The sequence below is a fragment of the Humulus lupulus genome, chromosome 6 (assembly GCF_963169125.1).
Source record: "Humulus lupulus chromosome 6, drHumLupu1.1, whole genome shotgun sequence".
NCBI classification, from domain to species: Eukaryota; Viridiplantae; Streptophyta; class Magnoliopsida; order Rosales; family Cannabaceae; genus Humulus; species Humulus lupulus.
In genome coordinates this window covers 185,142,279-185,162,117 of record NC_084798.1, presented here as the reverse complement: position 1 = coordinate 185,162,117, position 19,839 = coordinate 185,142,279, and positions in this window count along the sequence as shown.

The following is a 19,839-nucleotide window of genomic DNA, read 5'->3' as shown; positions in this document are numbered from 1 at the left end:
ATATGGATAGTCAAACTTGGTTTTGATTATTATATTTATTTAATTAATAATAAGATGATAATAGAAATTCAAATTCTGAATTTTGAATTTTGAAATTTAAGTTGTTATCTTTTCCTTAAAAATATGATACCTTATTTGAATTTCTAATTATTAATTAATTAAAATAAAAACAAATGAAAAATCAAATCTCATTTTTAGGGATAGTGTAACACTCTTGTTAGCCAAGACCATCACACTGTGTATTTTAAATAGTGCTTAACCCGCTAAATGAGTCTTTAGGCAATAAACGTGCAAATAAATGTAATTAATGGGCCAGTGTTAAAATCTCGGTTAAAATGAATGAATATTTTATTAAAAACGTTAAATTGTACATGGGATCCCATAATAATGTTTACAAAGTTGTTTACAGTCCAAAATGGTCATTACAATTCAAAAGTTACAATCTACCAACCTAAGCAGCAAAAGTAGGGTTTAACCCTAGTTCCTCTGAGAAACGTTGGCCGTGGTAGTCAAGCGGTTGCATATGTACAGTCACCACCTAAGCAACTCCACTCATGGCTGGGTAAATTTTCTTTTCCTTTACCTACACCACATAGCACCCGTAAGCCAAGGCTCAGCAAGAAAACTTATTACTGCATGCATACAAGTACAAGTAAATGATTATAGAATCATTATGAGGCCTGCAGAATTAGATGACCATAGAGTCAACCTAGGGTCCTTTGCCCCAAATTAGAGCTGTAAATACGGGTCGGGCTTTCTAGCATGGCACGAAACCGGGACGAGCCCGGGAGGCACGAGCACGACACGGCACGAAAAAATATAGGCTTGGGCCAGGCACGACATGAATTGAAAATTGGCACGGCACAGCAAGACACGACATGGGCTTGAGCACGGTACGACACGACACGACACGAAAAGCCTGAAGGCACAACATGATAAAAAGCCCGATATTTTGACATTAATAATGATAATAAATTTTTATTTGTCAATTATCTATAAATTAAAATGATAATAAAAGTATATTATTTTTCTCAATGTTTATATTTTTATAATTATATTAATTTATTTTAAGATTTGTGAGTTAAATTTTTTAGCATTCATTAGTAGGTATTCAAATTCTAATAATTATCTTTGATATAATTTTGTGTGAAGTATTGTTAAAAAGTATATAAAAATATCTAAAACTATAATTTAAATAAAGAAATGTATTTGGATTGGTGGTGAGTCCATTGATTGTTAAAGAAGAGGTGGAGGGTTCAATTCCTCATCCTCACATTTTTTGACAATAATAAAATGGGCCTAAAAGTGGGCCGGCCCGACACGGCACGAGCACGACATGACATGGGCGGGGCCCATGGGCCGTGTTGGGCTTGCTCTTTCAAATATGGACCGGCTCGGCTCGGCTCGGCATGAATTGAATACGGGCTCGACCCGCCCCGAATTATTCGGAGGCACGAAAAATGTGGGTCGGGCTGACCCACATTTACAGCTCTACCCCGAATAGATGACCATGGAGTCATTTTGGGGTCTCTTTCCCTAGACATGTGACCATAAAGTTACCATGGGCGTTTTGCCCTAGCTCTAAGTAACTAGCCATAGAACTAGTCAAGCGCTTTAGTTTTCTACAACCATTGGGTCGGATGAGCGTGTAACACTCTCTTGATTAGATCTAATCATATCTACCAGCGCTCGGCACACTATTGCCGCTCTTGACTCATAAGTCAATGCTTTACAACCAGCGCTCAGCACTATTGCCATTCTTGACTGATAAGTCAGTGCTTTACAACCAACGCTCAGTGCTATTGTTGTCCTTGACTGATAAATCAATGTCTTTCTCAAGTAAATAATGCAACCAAGCATTCATAATGCAACATATATCCATATATAGAGCACTCAACACGCTTCATCAATAATTATGTATGTCACATAATAGGTGTAGTTTCTCTTACCTCAGGCTTGAGCGTAAAATAAATTAAGAACGACCCTTGAGCACAATCTTGACCTTAAGCCCTTAGCGGTAGCCTAATAATAACCAATAATGAAATCACATCAATAATGAGTAAATAAAGGTTTCTGAACCAAGTCCTAGCCTCCAGGACCTCGAATTCTACAAAATCGGGTAGTAGATTCGATCTTGAGCATTAAGGTTTGAAATCTTGCCATTAAAACCCAAGGTTGCCAAAAATGGCCAGGCCGGCCGCGACTTGCCCCTAAGGGCCGCGGAGCACCTCCCAGACAGAAAGTCCCATGTCTGGGTCCAGAGCACGGGCCGCGGCATGCCCACGAGGGCCGCGACATGCCTCCAGGATAGAGCCTCACCAAGCCTCTGGGGTTTGCACGAGTCACGGTGCCCAAGAACACGGCCACGACTTGACCCTGTGAACCCAACACCCCTGCTGTTCCTTCAGCCCAAACTCAATCAATAACACTTCCAAACCATCCCAAAATCAGAACTAAAACCCAATACAACATTATCACCAAACCAGCAATAAAACCCAAGCTTAAACACACTCAAAAAACTACCAAAATCCAATCCCATAACCAAGCTTAAAAACAACCAAAACCATAGAGAAAAACCAACTAAAAACAGAGTTTAAAGTTCTTAACCTCAACTATGATTTGAATCCCTTTAGCTGCTATAATTCAATCCTAAACACTCAAGCCTTAAATCCTTATGCTTAGCCTCAAGATCCCAAGTCCAAATTGAAAGAGAAACTGTGAGGGAGAAGAGCACAATCGAGAGGAAGAGAGAAAGAGCTCAAGAGAAAGGTGACTAAGTCACCAAAATTTTGCCTTAAATGACTAAAATGCCCACAGGGCCAACCTTCTCTCTCAAAGCCCCTCAAGGGCAGTTTCGTCATTTGTCACCTACCTCGTTAATCATAATTAACGTCCCTCAATTCCCATCACTCCCAATATCCTCAAATATTCATTCCCATTACCCAATATCCCGGTGATGTACTAAATACCCTTAGGCTCACCTCGAGCCCGATATTTGATCCCATTATGACTAAACTGCTAACTTGCTTCCTAGGATCGCCTCATGCCAAGTAACTCAAATATATCCACGTAATAATGTGGTCTCACCCATATATCACATACATGCACATAAATATACAAATATGCCTTCAACGGGCCAAAATTACGAAAGTGCCATTTTTATAAGAAATGACCCCATATATATGCAAATACAACCATATAATAATACAACCCACATAATCATGCATATAATCATATAATAACACATTAAACTAATTATTGCCCTCCTAGCCCCCTAATCCATGCACTAAGCCATATTAGGGAATTTGGGACGTTACAACTATCCCTTCCTCACAGGAATTTTGTAATGACCCAAATTTCCTAATAAGGTTTAGGACCTTGATTAGGAGGCTGGGAGGGCCATAATTGATTTATTATATTATCAAATGATTATATGTATGTTTATGTAAATTATATTATTATATGATGATAAATGCATGCATATGAGTCCACTTTTCATTATAAGGGCATTTTGGTAATTTGGTCCGTTGAGGGCATATTTGTATATTTTCATGCATATATGGTGAATTATGAATAAGACCACATTATAATGTGGATTTTTTCGAGCCATTCGACATGAGACGATCTTTGAATGCAAGTTATCGGTTTGGTCATAACGGGTTAATTTCGGGGCTCGGGGTGAGTCTCGGGATAATTTGGTGATTAGAACATTGCTGGGAATAAAAGGGTAATGGGATATGATTTATTAGCATTTGATAATATTGGGAATAATGGGAATTGGAAGGTGTTAATTATGATTAACGAGATAGGCGGGAAAGGACGATTTTGCCCTTGGAGGCTGTTTAGGGTTTTAATTAGGCTTAGGGGCAATATGGTCTTTTCACCCTAAAGATAAATATAACAATTGAAGGCTGTAGAAACCTTCCAAAATAGAGCATTCAACTTTCTTCTCCCGTACACCATTTTCTTCTCCTTTTCTCCTTGGATTTTTTAGCTTAATTTGAGGAACCAAGCTAAGGAAGTGGACCTTGAGGGCTTAGGGTTGTGTTCCACCATTGAAGAGGGTTCTATACTGAGCTTGAGGTAAGGTTCTAGCCATTAAAACTCTGGTTTCATACTCTATTTTCATTCGGATTTCAGTTGGATTTTCAAGGTTTATATTGAGGATTGATGGGAGTTTTTGGCAAGGGTTGTTTGGGTTATGATGCCTAAGACTTGTGTATATGGTATTTGGGTTCATTTGGGAGTTTGAATGAGGTTTGGAAGCTTGTTTTTCAGGTTGTAAATGGAGGAGTCGAAGGAGGGAAAGACCAGGGTTGAAAACCCTAGTTGTAGCGCTACAACACCCAGCTATGGGCGCTATAGCGCTAGCCAGGGGCATTCTTCCCTACTTGTAGCGCTGGGGCACTAGGGGGGTAGCGCTATAGCGCTACCCTAATTTTCTAGATTCCTATTTTGGGCACTTTTGAGGGTTTTTGGCTCGGGGTTTCAATTCCTAAGGCTTGGGATCGAATCTACTCACCCTTTGGGTACAATTCGGGGTCCCAGGAGTGAGGTTTAGGTCAAGAACCTTTTATGGTTAATTTTCATTAATGGGGTTATATTTGGTTATGAATAGGTGACTGCTAAGGGATTAAAGGATTGATCGTTCTCAAGGGTTGTTCCTAACGTATTTCTCGCTTGAACCAGAGGTAAGAAAACTGCACCCCATATGTGACATGCATGGTTTTTGATGTAGCATGTTGAATGCTCTATTTGTATATCTGGAATGCATATCAAATGCTTGGAAATTTGCTATTTGTGAATGGTACTGACTTATTAGTCAGGAATCGGCAATGGTGTCAGCACTGACTGTGAAGCTGTGACTTACTAGTCAAGTTCGTCAGTAGTACTGAGCACTGGTCATATGGTATTGACTTATGAGTCAAGAACGGTATTAGCGTGTTTAACGCAAGCTGAAAAGATTAGATATAATCGACATAAGCATTATCATCAGAAGCATGAAATGCTTGACCAACCTTAAGTTCGATGAAAACCAAAAGCGCTTGTCTAGTCTAAAGGCTAGCTATTTAGAGCCAGAGCCAAAAGGCTAAGGTGACCTACACGTTACATGGCTAGGAGGTATGGGACCTCAGAAATAGACTTATCAGTCATCTGACCGAGATAGACTTATCAATCATCTATTTAGAAAGTGACTTATTAGTCAATTATTCAAAGAGAGACTTATTAGTCATCTAACTCAGAGTGATAGACTTATTAGTCATCTACTCAGAGCGCAGGACTCCACAAACATTTATTTGTACCTGCTTTCATGCATGAGTAGGGTTATTACTGCTAGGCATGCCTGTTATGACTTAGTAACATGTTATTACTTGTTCACGAGCATATTAAGTTTTCTTGCTAAGCTTCAGCTCACGGGTGCTATGTGGTGCAGGTAAAGGCAAAAGAAACCTGGACCATCCTTGAGTTTGAGAGCTTAGGTGACGATGTGTACATATACGGTTGCTCAACCGTCACGGCCAAGGGTTTAAAGAGGAGTTAGGGTTAAACCCTATTTTGCCGCTTAGGTCGGCTGGTTGTAAATATTTTGTTGTAATTAACCTTTATATTATATTTTTGGGATCCCAATGTATACAATAAACGTTTTAGTGAAACGTTGTATCTTAACCAAAAATTTTAACCCTAAACTGTTAACCATACTTAGTTACACGATTATGGACAAATGACTCAATTAGTGAGTTTAGCACTGTTTAAAATGCACACCGTAACGGTCCCTAGGTAGTAGGGCATTACAAATTTCGTCCTAGAAATTTTACCTGAACAGCTTGGTATACTGACTCTACATATCCGACTCCAGTTCCCAGGTCGCTTCCTCGACCTTGTTGTTCCTCCATAATACCATAACCAAAGGTATAGTTTTATTTCTCAGGACCTTGTCCTTTCTGTCTAGTATCTGGATTGGCTGCTCCTCAAAGGAGAGATCTACCTCAAGGTCCAGATCCTCATAACTCAATACATGAGTCACATCTGACACATATTTTTGAAGAGCCAAAATATGAAATACATTGTGTATGCCCGACAGTGCCGATGGTAAGGCCAACCTATAGGCCACCTGACCAATCCTTTCCAGAATCTCAAATGGTCCTACACCTCTAGGGCTCAACTTGCCCTTCTTCCCAAATCTCCTCACCCCTTTCCATGGTGAGACTCTAAGGAAGACATAGTCCCCTACTTGGAACTCCATGTTCCTACGTTTGGGATCAGCATAACTTTTCTATCTACTTTGAGAAGCGAGCATCCGAGCTCTAATCTTCTCAATAGTCTCATTGGTCCTCTGAACTGCCTCAGGACCCAAGTATCTCCACACATGCTCACAACATGTCCTCTAATATCTAGATCGTCCTCTTAGACTGTCCATCTGTCTAAGGATGATAAACAGTACTGAACTTCAACTGTGTACCCATGGCCCTATGCAAACTTCCCCAAAACTTAGAAGTGAATGTGGGGTCCCGATCTGACATGATCGACCTCGGTGCCCCATGAAGGCACACAATCTCTTTCACATAGAGATTTGCGTACTGGTCAACTGTATAAGTTGTCGTCACTGGTAAGAAGTGAGCTGACTTGGTGTATCGATCCACGATAACCCACACCGAATCATGTTAACCCACAATCCTGGGTAACCCCACCACGAAATCAACCATGATGTCCTCCCAGAGGCTGTAATAGCCCTACTGGTCTTTGATGCTCAGCCTTGACCTATTGACACGTAAAGCACTTAGCCATATATTCTGTCACATCCCTCTTCATCCCAGGCCACCAATACAACGATCTCACATCCTGATACATCTTTGTGGTTCCCGGATGCTAGGAGTAAGGAGTAGTATGAGATTCATCCATAATCTCCCGTCTGATAACAGTGTCCATCGGAACACAGATCCGACCCTTGTATCTCAACAAGCCCATATCTGACACTGTATAGTCCTAAGACACTCTAGCTAGAACGTCCTCTTTGATCTTTGTCAGTTGTGGATCACCCAACTGACCTTCCTTTATTCTTTCTATTATTGTAGACTGTAGCATAATATTGGCTAACTGTCCCACCAGCAACTCTATACCAACTCTGGTCATATCCTCTACTAACTCTTTGGATATCAGTCTTGCACTGTATGTCTGTCCCAGACCCTTCCGGCTTAAGGCATCTGCTACCACGTTGGCCTTTCCTGGATGATACATGATTTCACAATCATAATCCTTCACTAGCTCCAGCCAACGCCTTTGTCTCATGTTTAGGTCTTTTTGTGTGAGTACTTCAGGCTCTTGTGGTCAGTGTATATCTCACACTTCTCCCCATAAAGGTAATGCCTCCATACCTTTAATGCAAGGACCACTGCTGCCAATTCTAAATCATGAGTGGGATATCTCCGTTCATACTCTTTCAATTGGTGTGAGGCATAGGCGATCACTTTCCCTGACTACAAAAGAACACAACCCAAACCCTGATGCGAGGCATCACAGTATATCACAAACTTCTCCTAATCTGTCGGGAGACTCAGAACTGGAGTTTTAATCAATCTCTGCTTCAATTCTTGGAATTTGTTCTCACACGTGTCTGACCACACAAACTTCTGATTCTTGCGTGTCAGTTCAGTCAATGAAGTGACAATCTTTGAGAACTCCTCCACGAAACGTCTATAATAACCTGCCAATCCAAGGAAGCTCATAATCTCTGAGGCATTCATTGGCCTTGGCCAATCTTTGACCGCCTCAATCTTGGCTGGGTCCACCTTTATCCCCTCCTTACTGACAATATGATAAAGGAAAGTTACCTGAGATAACCAGAACTCACATTTCTCGAACTTAGCAAACAATATCTGTTCCCCCAGTCTCTTTAGAACCAACCTCAGGTGTTGCTCATGTTTTGACTCTGACTGCGAGTAAACCAAGATATCGTCGATAAAGACGATCACAAACCGGTCCAAGTAATCCTTGAACACCCTGTTCATCAGATCCATAAAAGCAGCTGGGGCATTAGTCAACCCAAAGGACATAACTAAGAACTCATAATGCCCATATTTGGTACAAAAGACAGTATTCGGTATATCTCCCTCCTTGACTCTCAGCTGATGATAACTAGATTAAATGTCTATCTTTGAGAAGACCATTTTACCCCACAACTGGTCAAACAGATCATCTATCCTTGGCAGAGGATACGTGTTCTTAATTTTTAACTTGTTCAGTTCTCTGTAATCAATACACATCCTAAGAGAACCATCATTCTTCTTTACAAACAGGACTGGTGCACCCCATGGTGAGAAACTAGGTCTAATAAAACCCAAGTCCAACAGCTCCTGCAGTTATACCTTTAGTTCTTTTAATTATGCTGGGGCCATTCTATAAGGTGTCCTAGACACTGGCTTCGTCCCTGGTGTCAGTTCAATCACAAATTCAATCTCCATGTGTTGTGGCAACCCTGGTAAATCTTCTGGAAACACATCTAGAAACTCACATACTAATCTGGTCTCCTCTGGTCCCACTGGCACGACCTGAGTGGTATCTACCACACTAGCTAAGAATCCTATGCAACCACCTTGCATTAGATCTCTAGCCCTCAAAACAAATATCATGGGTACCCGAGGTCCATGCACAGTGCCAACAAATACAAAAGGATCCTCACCTTCAGGCTCAAAGGTTACCATTTTCCTTCTGCAATCTATGGTTGCCCCATACTTCACCAACCACCCATACCCAAAATCATGTCAAAGTCGGTCATAGCCAACTCTATCAAATCAACTGACAACTCTCTGCCCTCCACTATCACTGGCAATGATCTGACCCATCTTCTGAATACTACTAACTCCCCAATGGGTAATAAGGTCCTGAACCCCACAACATAATAATCGCATGGTCTACACAGTCTATCAATAATTCTACCAGCAACAAAAGAATGTGTAGCACCAGAATAAATCAAAACAGTATAAGGGGTTCCAGCACTAAAAAGTTGACCTGTGACTACTGAGGGACAAGCCTCAGCTTCTGCCTGTGTCAACGCGAACACTCGAGCTGGGGTCGAGCTGTCCGCCTTTCTTGGCTCTTCCTTTCTTGCCCTCGGACAATATTTCCTCAAGTGTCCCACTACCCTGCATAAGAAATAGGCCTTTGCCCGACACTCCCCCATATGGATCCTCTTGCATTTAGCGCACTCAGGAAAAGTCTCCAGTCCTCACTGTCACCTTGGTGACCTACTGTTATACCACGTGGCCTCTTGTCAGGGCCTGGAGCTGGGAAGGCATCAAGAGCCTTCCTTTTCTGATCACTGGGGCCTCCGCCCCTACCTGAACTCATAACTTGAGGTCCCACCCTCCTAATGTCTCTCCTGGCTGCGTTATCACGCCAAATTTTGTTTTCTGCGCTCTCAGCTGTGAGCGCCTTCTCAACCACCTATGCATACATAGTCACCTCTGGCACAGTGGTAATGTGAACATCTCGAGCTATCCTAGGCAGTAGCCCCTGGAGAAACCGCTCCCTTCTGGTTCTATCAGTGGGCACCAGTGCCCCGAAAAACATTGCCAGTCTATCAAACTTTAAAGCATATTCAGTTACTGACATACTCCCCTGAAGCAGTTTACTGAATTCTTCAGCTTTTGCAGCCCTGATGGCATCATTGTAGTATTTTTCATTAAACAGAATCTGAAACTCTTCCCAACTCAGGGCATTAACATTTCTGGTCTGGGATATCACTTCCCACCAAATCCGGGCATCCTCCCGAAACATATATGTGGCACAAGCCACCCTCTCACTACTAGACACCCTCATAAAGTCTAGGATGGTGGTAACCATGCTCATCCATTGTTCGCCCTTGGCTAGATCTGTACTACCCTCAAAGACTGGAGGGTGCTATTTCCTGAACCTTTCATAAAGAGGTTCCCATTTATTCCCAGCCTCTGGCAGCTGCTCAACTGTTGGCACCGTCACAGGTGGTGCCTCTGGTAAAACGTTACTTGCAGGAACCTGTTGTTGTCTCAGAAGGCGTATTTCCTCTTCCTACCTCATTACCCTGGCTTGAAAATTAGCAAGCACCTGTTGCCAGTTCTCAGGAGCTGGCTGAGGGGTCTGACCCTGGTCATTATCCTAACCTTGTCTGTCATTCTGGCCCTGATCTTCCTAGCCAGCTGATGATTCAATCTGCCTTGGAAGCATACTTCCAACCTTAAACCTTGTTGAAATAATCAATGCGGCCAGTTAGGTAGTGATAACTAAACTTTTGTCGCCTCACGGTCCAAGATCAAGCAAATATTCATCCACATTCAATAATCATGCTAATAAGCATGTTGATTCATAAACATAACAATTAACAATTAATGATGCTAATAATAATTTTCTAGCATACATGTATCTATGACAACGATAATGAGCGTGTCCTGACTTGCAAGTCCATACAGCATCGCTAATAAGCGGTTCTTCGGCATTCCCAAGCAATATCAGTGCTAATAAGCACGTTTTTTCTTATCATGAAGCAGTCAAGGGCCAATCCCTATCAGTATATCTCATGCTACCTAATAAGGCCTACAAGTAAAGCATTTATATCCTATTTAAGTAGTTAAACACATAACCACATAAATAGTTATCGAACCCTGAGTCGAACTTGTCTTTAGTGGCGAGTGTACATGTCCAGCCAGTTTATAGGAACCCTTAACCTTGGCACGCTCTGATACTAAGTTGTAACACCCTAGTTATCCAAGATCGTCACACTGTGTATTTTAAATAGTACTTGATCCGCTAAATGAGTCTTTAGGCCATAAACGTGCATCTAAATGTAATTAATGGGCCAGGGTTAAAATCTCGGTTAAAAGGAATGAATATTTTATTAAAAACGTTAAACTTTACATGGGATCCCATAATAATGTTTACAAATTTGTTTACATCCCAACATGGTCATCACAATTCAAAAGTTACAATTCGCCGACCTAAGCGGCAAAAGTAAGGTTTAACCCTAGTTCCTCTGAGAAACCTTAGCCGTGGTGGTCAAGCGGCTGCACATGTACACGTTGCCACCTAAGCTCTCCACTCATGGCTGGGTAAGCCTTTCTTTTCCTTTACCTGCACCACATAGCACCCGTGAGCCAAGGCTCAGCAAGAAAACTTATTACTGCATGCATACAAGTACAAGTAAATGATTATAGAATCATTTTGGGGCCCGCAGCCTTAATAAGGTGACCATAGAGTCAACCTGGGGTTCTTTGCCTTGAATAGATGACCATGGAGTCATCCTTGGGTCCCTTGCCCTAGCCATGTGACTATAAAGTCACCATAGGCCTTTTGCCCTAGCTCTGAGTAACTAGCCATAGAACTAGTCAAGCGCTTTAGTTTTCTACGACCATTGGGTCGGACAAGCGTGTAACGCTCTCTTGATTGGATCTAATCATATTGACCAGCGTTTGGTGCACTATTGCCGCTCTTGACTCATAAGTCAATGCTTTACGACCAGTGCTCAACACTATTGTTGTTCTTGACTGATAAATCAGTGCTTTACGACCAACGCTCAACGCTATTTTCGTCCTTGACTGATAAGTCAATACCTTTCTCAAGTTAATAATGCAACCAAGCATTCATAATGCAACAGATATCCATATATATAACACTCAACATGCTTCATCAATAATCATGTGTGTCACATAATGGGTGCAATTTTTCTTACCTCAAGGGCAGTTTTGCCATTTGCCACCTACCTCGTTAATCATAATTAACGTCCCTCAATTCCCATCACTCTCAATATCCTCAAATATTCATTCCCATTACCCAATATCCCAGTGATGTACTAAATACCCCTAGGCTCACCCCGAGCCCGATATTTGACCCCGTTATGACTAAACCGCTAACTTGCTTCCTAGGATCGCCTCATGCCGAGTAACTCAAATATATCCACATAATAATGTGGTCTCACCCATATATCACATACATGCACATAAATATACAAATATGCCATCAACGGGCCAAAATTACGAAAATGCCCATCTTATAAGAAACGACCCCATATATATGCAAATACAACCATATAATAATACAACCCACATAATCATGCATATAATCATATAATAACACATTAAACCAATTATTATCCTCCTGGCCCCCTAATCCAAGAACTAAGCCATATTAGGGAATTTGGGACGTTACAGATAGTGCCACACACATAGGGCTTGGACTGCTCTATGCGCGTAGCGCTACTGATGTGATAAGTTATTGGTGTTTTATTTTATTTTTAATTAATTAATAAAACATTTTAAAAGGGAATGTAAGAGTTTTTCTTTTATCATCATTATTATTATTATTAAATATGATTATTATTTATTTATTATTATTTTTATTATGATAATAAAGTCTATATATTCTATATGATAGAAAATAGAAACAACAAGTTTTTACAAAGAAGAAGAAAACACTATCATCTTTTTCGCAAAAGAAAAACCCTTTCTCTCTAGCCTATAATCAAGAGTCTCATGTGTTGAGAATACTTTTGATTCACAAGATTGATCCGTGTTCTCTATGTGCCCACCCACATCTTGAGATGTAGAGAACGTCTTGGAACTCTAGCAAGGATAGGAAGATCGAAAAATATACAAAAATATTCAAGGATTTTTAATAGGCTACAAGAGGTAAATCATTTCGTATTAATTTTACATATACATATTATATTGATTAACATATTGCATATTAAAGGATCCACATATAAAGTTGTTTATATGAAATTTTTGTTGTTGTATACATTACTACCTATACCGCAATTTCCACTACGCACTAGGAACTGTTCCTAACAATTAGTACCAGAGCCATCTTTAATCCCTACATATGTTCATTATTGTGTGGGCATCATATGTATTTTTTTATATTATTTGTATTGTATGAATGGATGGATGTTTATGTATGAATCGTTTATGTTCTTAAGGGTTGGTTTTCATGGTGTTTTTGGGTTAGGAAAAGTTCTTAAATTTTCTAGATATACAAAAATTGTAAGCCATTTTGGGCATAGGGATTTTGTAATTTTATTTAAATTCTAAAAAAAAAAAATCTGGTGTGGCCCGAGCCCCGAGCTCGAACCCTGAGGCCTAAGTCCGCACCCCGTGCCCAGCGCGCCTGCACACCTTGTAGCCCCGCGTCCAGCACACCTGTGCCCCCTGCGCCTGCACCCCTGCGGCCCAGCGCACCTGCCAGCTGCGCCCTTGCCAGCCACCCACGGCCTGCTGTCGCCGCCTACCATTGACACACCCATTAGGGTTTGTGTCATGCAAACCCTAATGGATGTGTAATGATCCATTTGGGCATGTTTAAGCCCAATATAATTTAAAGTGTTTTAATTATAATTTTAGGAATTTTTAAAAAATATGGCTTTCATAACATCAATGTGCAAAAATATGGGAATTATACTTTTTTTTAATATGTAGGGGAAAATTTATTAAAGAAAAAATTAAAGTATGGGAAACATAATTAGTAGCTAACTAAAATATGACAATGCCACATTTTTTATCATAGTTATGTTTTCTTTGATTTTGAATGTTATTTTATTTCATTTTTTATTTTTTCTTTCATTTTTAATTATTTTTTCAGTTATTTTTTATCTTTACTTATTTTTTCCCTTTTCTTTTTTTTTTCTACCAATTTTTTTTTCATCTTTTTTTTCTTTCCATTTTTTCATTCTTCTTCTTCTCCTCATTTTTATCCACTTATCTATTTTTTTTCTTTCATTTGTATTGTTTTGTTTTTTTTGTTCATAATTTTTTAGTTTTCTTTCTTTTTTTTTTTTTCATTTTTGTACTTATTATTTTCTTCTTCCATTTATTTTTCATTTTTTTCTACCAATTTGTTCATTCATATTTTTTTCTTTCCATTTTTCTTTTATTTTTCTTCTTCTTCTTTTCATTTTTTATTTATTCATCTATTTTTTTCCTTCATCATTTCTTTTGTTTAGTTTAGTTTTTTCATAATTTTTAGTTTTATTTCCTTCTTTTTTCTTCATTTTTTGTACTTATTCTTTTCTCATTCCATTTTTTCCCTTTTTTTCACACATATTTTAACATTACATAATTATTTTACTATTTTTTTATTTATTATCTTTTATTATTGTAATTCTTTTTATAGTTTTTTCCACTATATATATAAAAAAATTCAAATCAAGTTTTCAACATTTTCTTTTTACTATAATCCTTATAGGAACACCAAATTTTGGAAAAAAAAACTAAACATATGAAAATGTGAATGGGTAACCAGTTACCCTGATAGGAACATTCAAATCTAGAAAAAAAAAATTACATGAAGAAGATGGGAGAGAAGGAAAATGGGATGGATCTAATTTTTTTTTCTATCTTTAGATCTGTAGTAACTAGTTACCTTCTCGTTCTTTGTGTGTATAATTATGGGGATAACTGGTTACCTTCACGTTCTTTGTGTGTATATTTTTGGGGGTAACTGGTTACCTTCACGTTCTGATGTGTGTATATATTTCTGGGTTCTTTATGGTAACTAGTTACCTATGTTACTAAAATCATAGTTACTTCTTCTTCTTTTTTTAATGAAGTGTTCTTCCTCTTTTTCCTTCAAATTTGATGTTTATTTTCATATTTAATATGAGTAACCTGTCACCCCTCTTATGGTAATTGGTTACCCCTCTTATGGCATAAAGTTACTCATCTCAGGATAACTGGTTACCCCTCCTGGTACATGTTAGCTCTATGATTTTTTTTTTACATAACTGTCAAAGATCAATCAAGTAACTGGTTACCTTACCCAGGATTTGAAAAAAAAAACGTACAATATAAAAAAAAGGGGGGAAAATGTTTATAATAAATAAAAAATAATTTTAAACACAATTCATATTACAAAAAAAAAAAATTGCAAAAAAACCAAAGAAAAATTTAATATAAAAATAAAACAAATAAGCTAAAAAAAATAATAATCAAATTATAAACATACCCTTCCAAATTAATAAAACTTGATTAAGAGTAAAACTATGACATAAACCAACTTTTATACAAAAATATGGGATAATAAACCCATAAAAGTGAAAATTATTCAAAAAAGCCACATTTTTGCACACTCTATTAAAATTCTCATATAAAATATAATTTCCTCTATAATTTTTGAGTTAACTGTGATGAGTCCAAATTCCAATTGGGCCTCAATACCTTGTTGGGTATTAAAGCCCAAAGTTTGATTATTTTAAAGTTGTTTAAAATAATTAAAAGGTTATTTAATTCATAATGGATAATTAAAATAGTAATGGCCCAAAAGATTAAAAGAGAAGGTCCAAGACCAAATGAGCTGCTCTTCATTAGGCCTTAGTTAGTATAATTATTTTTGTGTATTTTTTTGCAAGTGTTGTAATTTTCTAGAAATACCCAAAGCACCCAACCCACATTTATTTATTTGCTTGCACATGATTAAATTGTTCAATACTTTATCATGCATTATAACATGCCATACATATTACCAACATAGTACATATTAAGCATGCATTTTTTTTTAAACATGCTTAGGATTGATTATATGTTTTTCATTTGATAACTCATATAATTAATTTAGCCTTAATTAGTTAAGATATTAAAAACAATTTAAAGTTGTTTGGTTTCTTATTTAATAAAATTGTTTTATTAAATAAAATGGTACTCTTTAAAAGGCAAAATAAAATCTTGGGCACGATTATTTATTTTGCATAATTGGATTAGTATTTATTAGAATACCATTTGGTAATATTAATTTAATTAGTTTTACAACCAAATTGAAAAATATTGATTTTCAGAAAAACACAATTTTAAAATGTGAGTGGGAGAGGGAATTATGACAGTAAGTCTCATGGTCTCCATTATTGGTTGAACACCGAGAGGCATAGGAAAGGCCTTGTGTCGCCTTCGTTTGCGGCCTCCCTAAGGAAGGTTGACTTCTCATAAGAGAATAAGATTAGTGGTGTATTTCAAGTTTGACTGACCCTAAGGCACACTCTTCATTTAAGTCATTGATCGAAAAATAATGGGTTACACTCCGAAGATGTATCTAGGATTTCGTGTATGACTAGTGCATCTTGACCAAACTAACAGTAATTCATAAGTCAAAAAAGGAAAAAAGAGTTTTTTAAGTTTTCACTTATGGAGTTGAGATCTTATGTAACGACCCAAAATCACTAACAAGGCTTAAGGGCATTGATTAGCGTGTCTGGAGAGCATAATTGGTTTATGTGTGATTTAATGATTAAATGCATGATTATATGATTATATAGATATGTGAAATGCATGTTTATGAGATATGCATGTGGGCCCTGTTTAGCTTATAAGGGCATATTTGTAATTTTGGTCCGTTGAGGGCATAAATGTGAATATATATGTGATACTAGTGCGTGTAACGACCCAACTATTTCTAAGACCTTGGACTATTAAAACTACTAGACATAACTACTACTAATTGAGAAAACATACATAAGAAATAATCATAACTTTATTAAAACCCCAAAATAAATACCGTATTAAATACAAAATAACATAAAAGCATAAAATAAAATGTGATAGGGTATGGGATCCCATTGTTTACAAAACATAAAAACGTAACTTTTAAATACTAATTGCGGAATTACATCAAAAAAACATATTTTAAAAGACTAAACATAAATAACTTTGTCCTCGATCAACACGCAGTCCATTCAGTCCATTCATCCTCAACACACAAGCCAAGCTACCAAGAATCCTTCCGCCTTCCATGTTCATTTTCCTGCATCACACTAAAATAAAGGAGTGAGCCTAATGCCCAACAAGGAAAATCTACTTACAATCACATATCATAATGTAAGACTATATCATAAACATATACTATAAAACGTATGATTATAATAACATATATCATATAGGACTATAACAATAATGGCCATCATAAATTATTGGGGCTTGTTAGCTAAGCAAGTCATGTGCCCATAAATTTGTGGGGCTTGTTAGCTAAGCAAGTCATATGCTCAATATAACTTCTGGGGGCTTCCTTATCTAAGCAACTCATATGCCCAATCATAAATTCTCGAGGCTTGCTTATCTAAGCAAGTCATATGCCCAAGCGACTGAAAACATATTCTTGGGTCTTGTTGTTTAAACAAGTCATATGCCCAAGGACTACAAAACATACTATACATATACTTATCATACCATAAACATAAACACATAAAATCTATCATATTTTCCTTACCAAAAGCTGAGATATTTGGGAACAAGAACGAGATTAGAATACTCCTATAAACCAACAGTAGAAAAGGTGAGAATCTATAAGAATAAAGATGAATATGAAAACTAAACCATCAAGAAGAAACTTACCAAGAAGGACCTTAAGTTTCAAGAACTTAATCAAGAATCATAAACAAGAGTTTGGATCTGAATAAAAGAAACTAAAGAAAACTAAAGGATTATAAAGAACTGAACTTAGGAATAGGAATACCTTGATTGATCTTATGGATTGATCTAAACCTTAATACCAAAATCACACTATTTCTCACTTCCCAAGTGTTTAGAAAAGCTTAGAATGATAAAACTTTTATCCCAAACCCAAGTGTATCTCTCTATAGTAATACTAGCACCTTAGAGGCTCTGATCGAATGCTTGAAGAATGAAGAAAATGGCTGAGCACTAGGTCCTATTTATAGAGTTTGAGGAGTGAAACTATCCTATTAAGAAAAAATACTTAAATTCTTAAATAAACATGATTATGACAAGTGTCATGCTCTTAATGGTTATGGAAGGTTCTAGAGTTTCTAGATCTTTCTTTTATTTAAAAATACTTAAATCCTTAAATAAACATGATTATGACAAGTGTCATACTCTTAATGGTTCTAGAAGGTTCTAGAGTTTCTAGATCTTTCTTTTATTTAAAAATACTTAAATCCTTAAATAAACATGATTATGACAAGTGTCATGCTCTTAATGGTTCTATCTAAACCTTAGGTTATAATAAATATATTTATAGGAAAAGAAATATTAATCAAACCTTATGTTATAATTAATATTCTTAAACTATAGGTTAAACTTATAAAATTCATAACTGTTGCTACGAGTTTCCAACTAAGTCCCGACTTGAACCAAAATCCACGGAATCTAACATACTACTAACTAATACTATCTAGCTAAGTAAATATTCTGGGACTCTCGAGACCACATTATTATGTGGATGTATTTGGGTTATTCAGTACGAGGCGATCCTAGTGAGCGGATTAGCGATATAGTCACGGCGGGGACTTATACCCGGCTTGGTGGGAGCTTGGGGGTATTTTTGGGAATTTAGAAAACATATCGGGGATTAATAGACATTGGGGAAAATATTGGGTGATTAATTAGATGAAGGGATTTAAGTGGTAAATATTAGGGACACTCGAGGAATTAGCTGGAATTGGGAGCAAATGACTAATTCACCCTTAGATTGATTAAAAGCTTAAGTTTAATTGGGAGGGTAAAATAGTCTTTTGGGTAATTAGAAGATATAATTGATATACTCTATTTTCTTTTAGAATATAGGAGAAAGTGGTAGAATTAGTGAAGGAAAAGGAAAGAAACAGAAAGCTCTCAGCTCACCCATCTCTCTCTCACAATTTTCCCTCTCTCACTCTCCCTTGTGGACTTTGAAGCTGAGAATTCAAGAGGAGTATAGGCTAGGCTTTGGGGTTTTGATCTTTGGAGTAACTGAAGGAGTTCAGCTAGAATTTAGCTCCCAAGTTGAGGTAAGCTTTAAGGATTTTGAGTTTGCTAAGTTTTTGTTGAGGTTGATTTCTAAGTATGGATTTTGGATGGAAGTTTAAGGACTTAAGCTTGGGAATTGGAGGAATTAAAGCTTGGAAGGGCACTGAAGGCAACCTAAGGTTGGATTCATCTAACTAAAGTAACAATTTCTGGTCTTAATTGTTTTGGGTTTTTTTATTTTAGTTAGTATTCTTGAGCCTCAGAGCTTAATTTTGATTTCTGTGTTTGATGAGGTTGTTAGCCAAGTTTTGGTGTTATTTGGGTGTTCTGGGTGAGCTATAGTGAGTTATGGGTTCAATTTTGAGTTTGGTTGAGGCTTGGGGAGGATTTTTGGAGCTTTGGCTTGGGAGAGGCGAAGGAGAAACCCATAAAATATGCATGTTCTGGTTGTAGCGCTAGGTTGGGAGCGCTACGGCGCTACGCTGCGTTCTTGGGGGGCTGGAGTCTCTGACTCTAGCATTGTAGCGCCCATCAGGTAGCGCTACTCAGCCTTCTGAACTTGGTTTTTGGGAACTTTTTAGTGTTTTTGCTTGGAGGCTCGGGGGACGGTTTCACCACTTCGATTGGTGGAATTAGATGTCCTGAGAGCGTGAATTTGGTCCTGGGATTGTCCTTTGGAATTCAAACTCATTGAAGTACCATTTATGGATTGTGACTAGGTGTACGCTAGGGCTCGGAATGGGATCGTGCTCGAGGGTCGTTCGTAGTAACTAAAGCACTCGGAATTAACGGTAAGAAAACTACACCCTTATGTGATGGTGTGGGACTGAGATTCCCTGTATTTGAATGCATATGTTGTGTGATTGTGATATGCCATGTGAGCATGAAATAAACGGCCTAAGAGTGTCAAGACTGTTATTTGCGCACAAGACGCGGCTTGGCCATTGGTAGCTGAGGACAGCTAAATAATCACTGAGCTCGGCTTAAGCGGGCCGAAGTCAGTGGGTTAAACACTGGGCTCGACCTAAGTGAGCCAGAGACAGTGGATTAAATAGAGGTTGCAGCCTAAGGGCGTTGACCCTGAGTATTGTATGATGAATATTGATATGTTATGATTGTTGTCTGTTGTTTATAACTTGTTTAATACTAA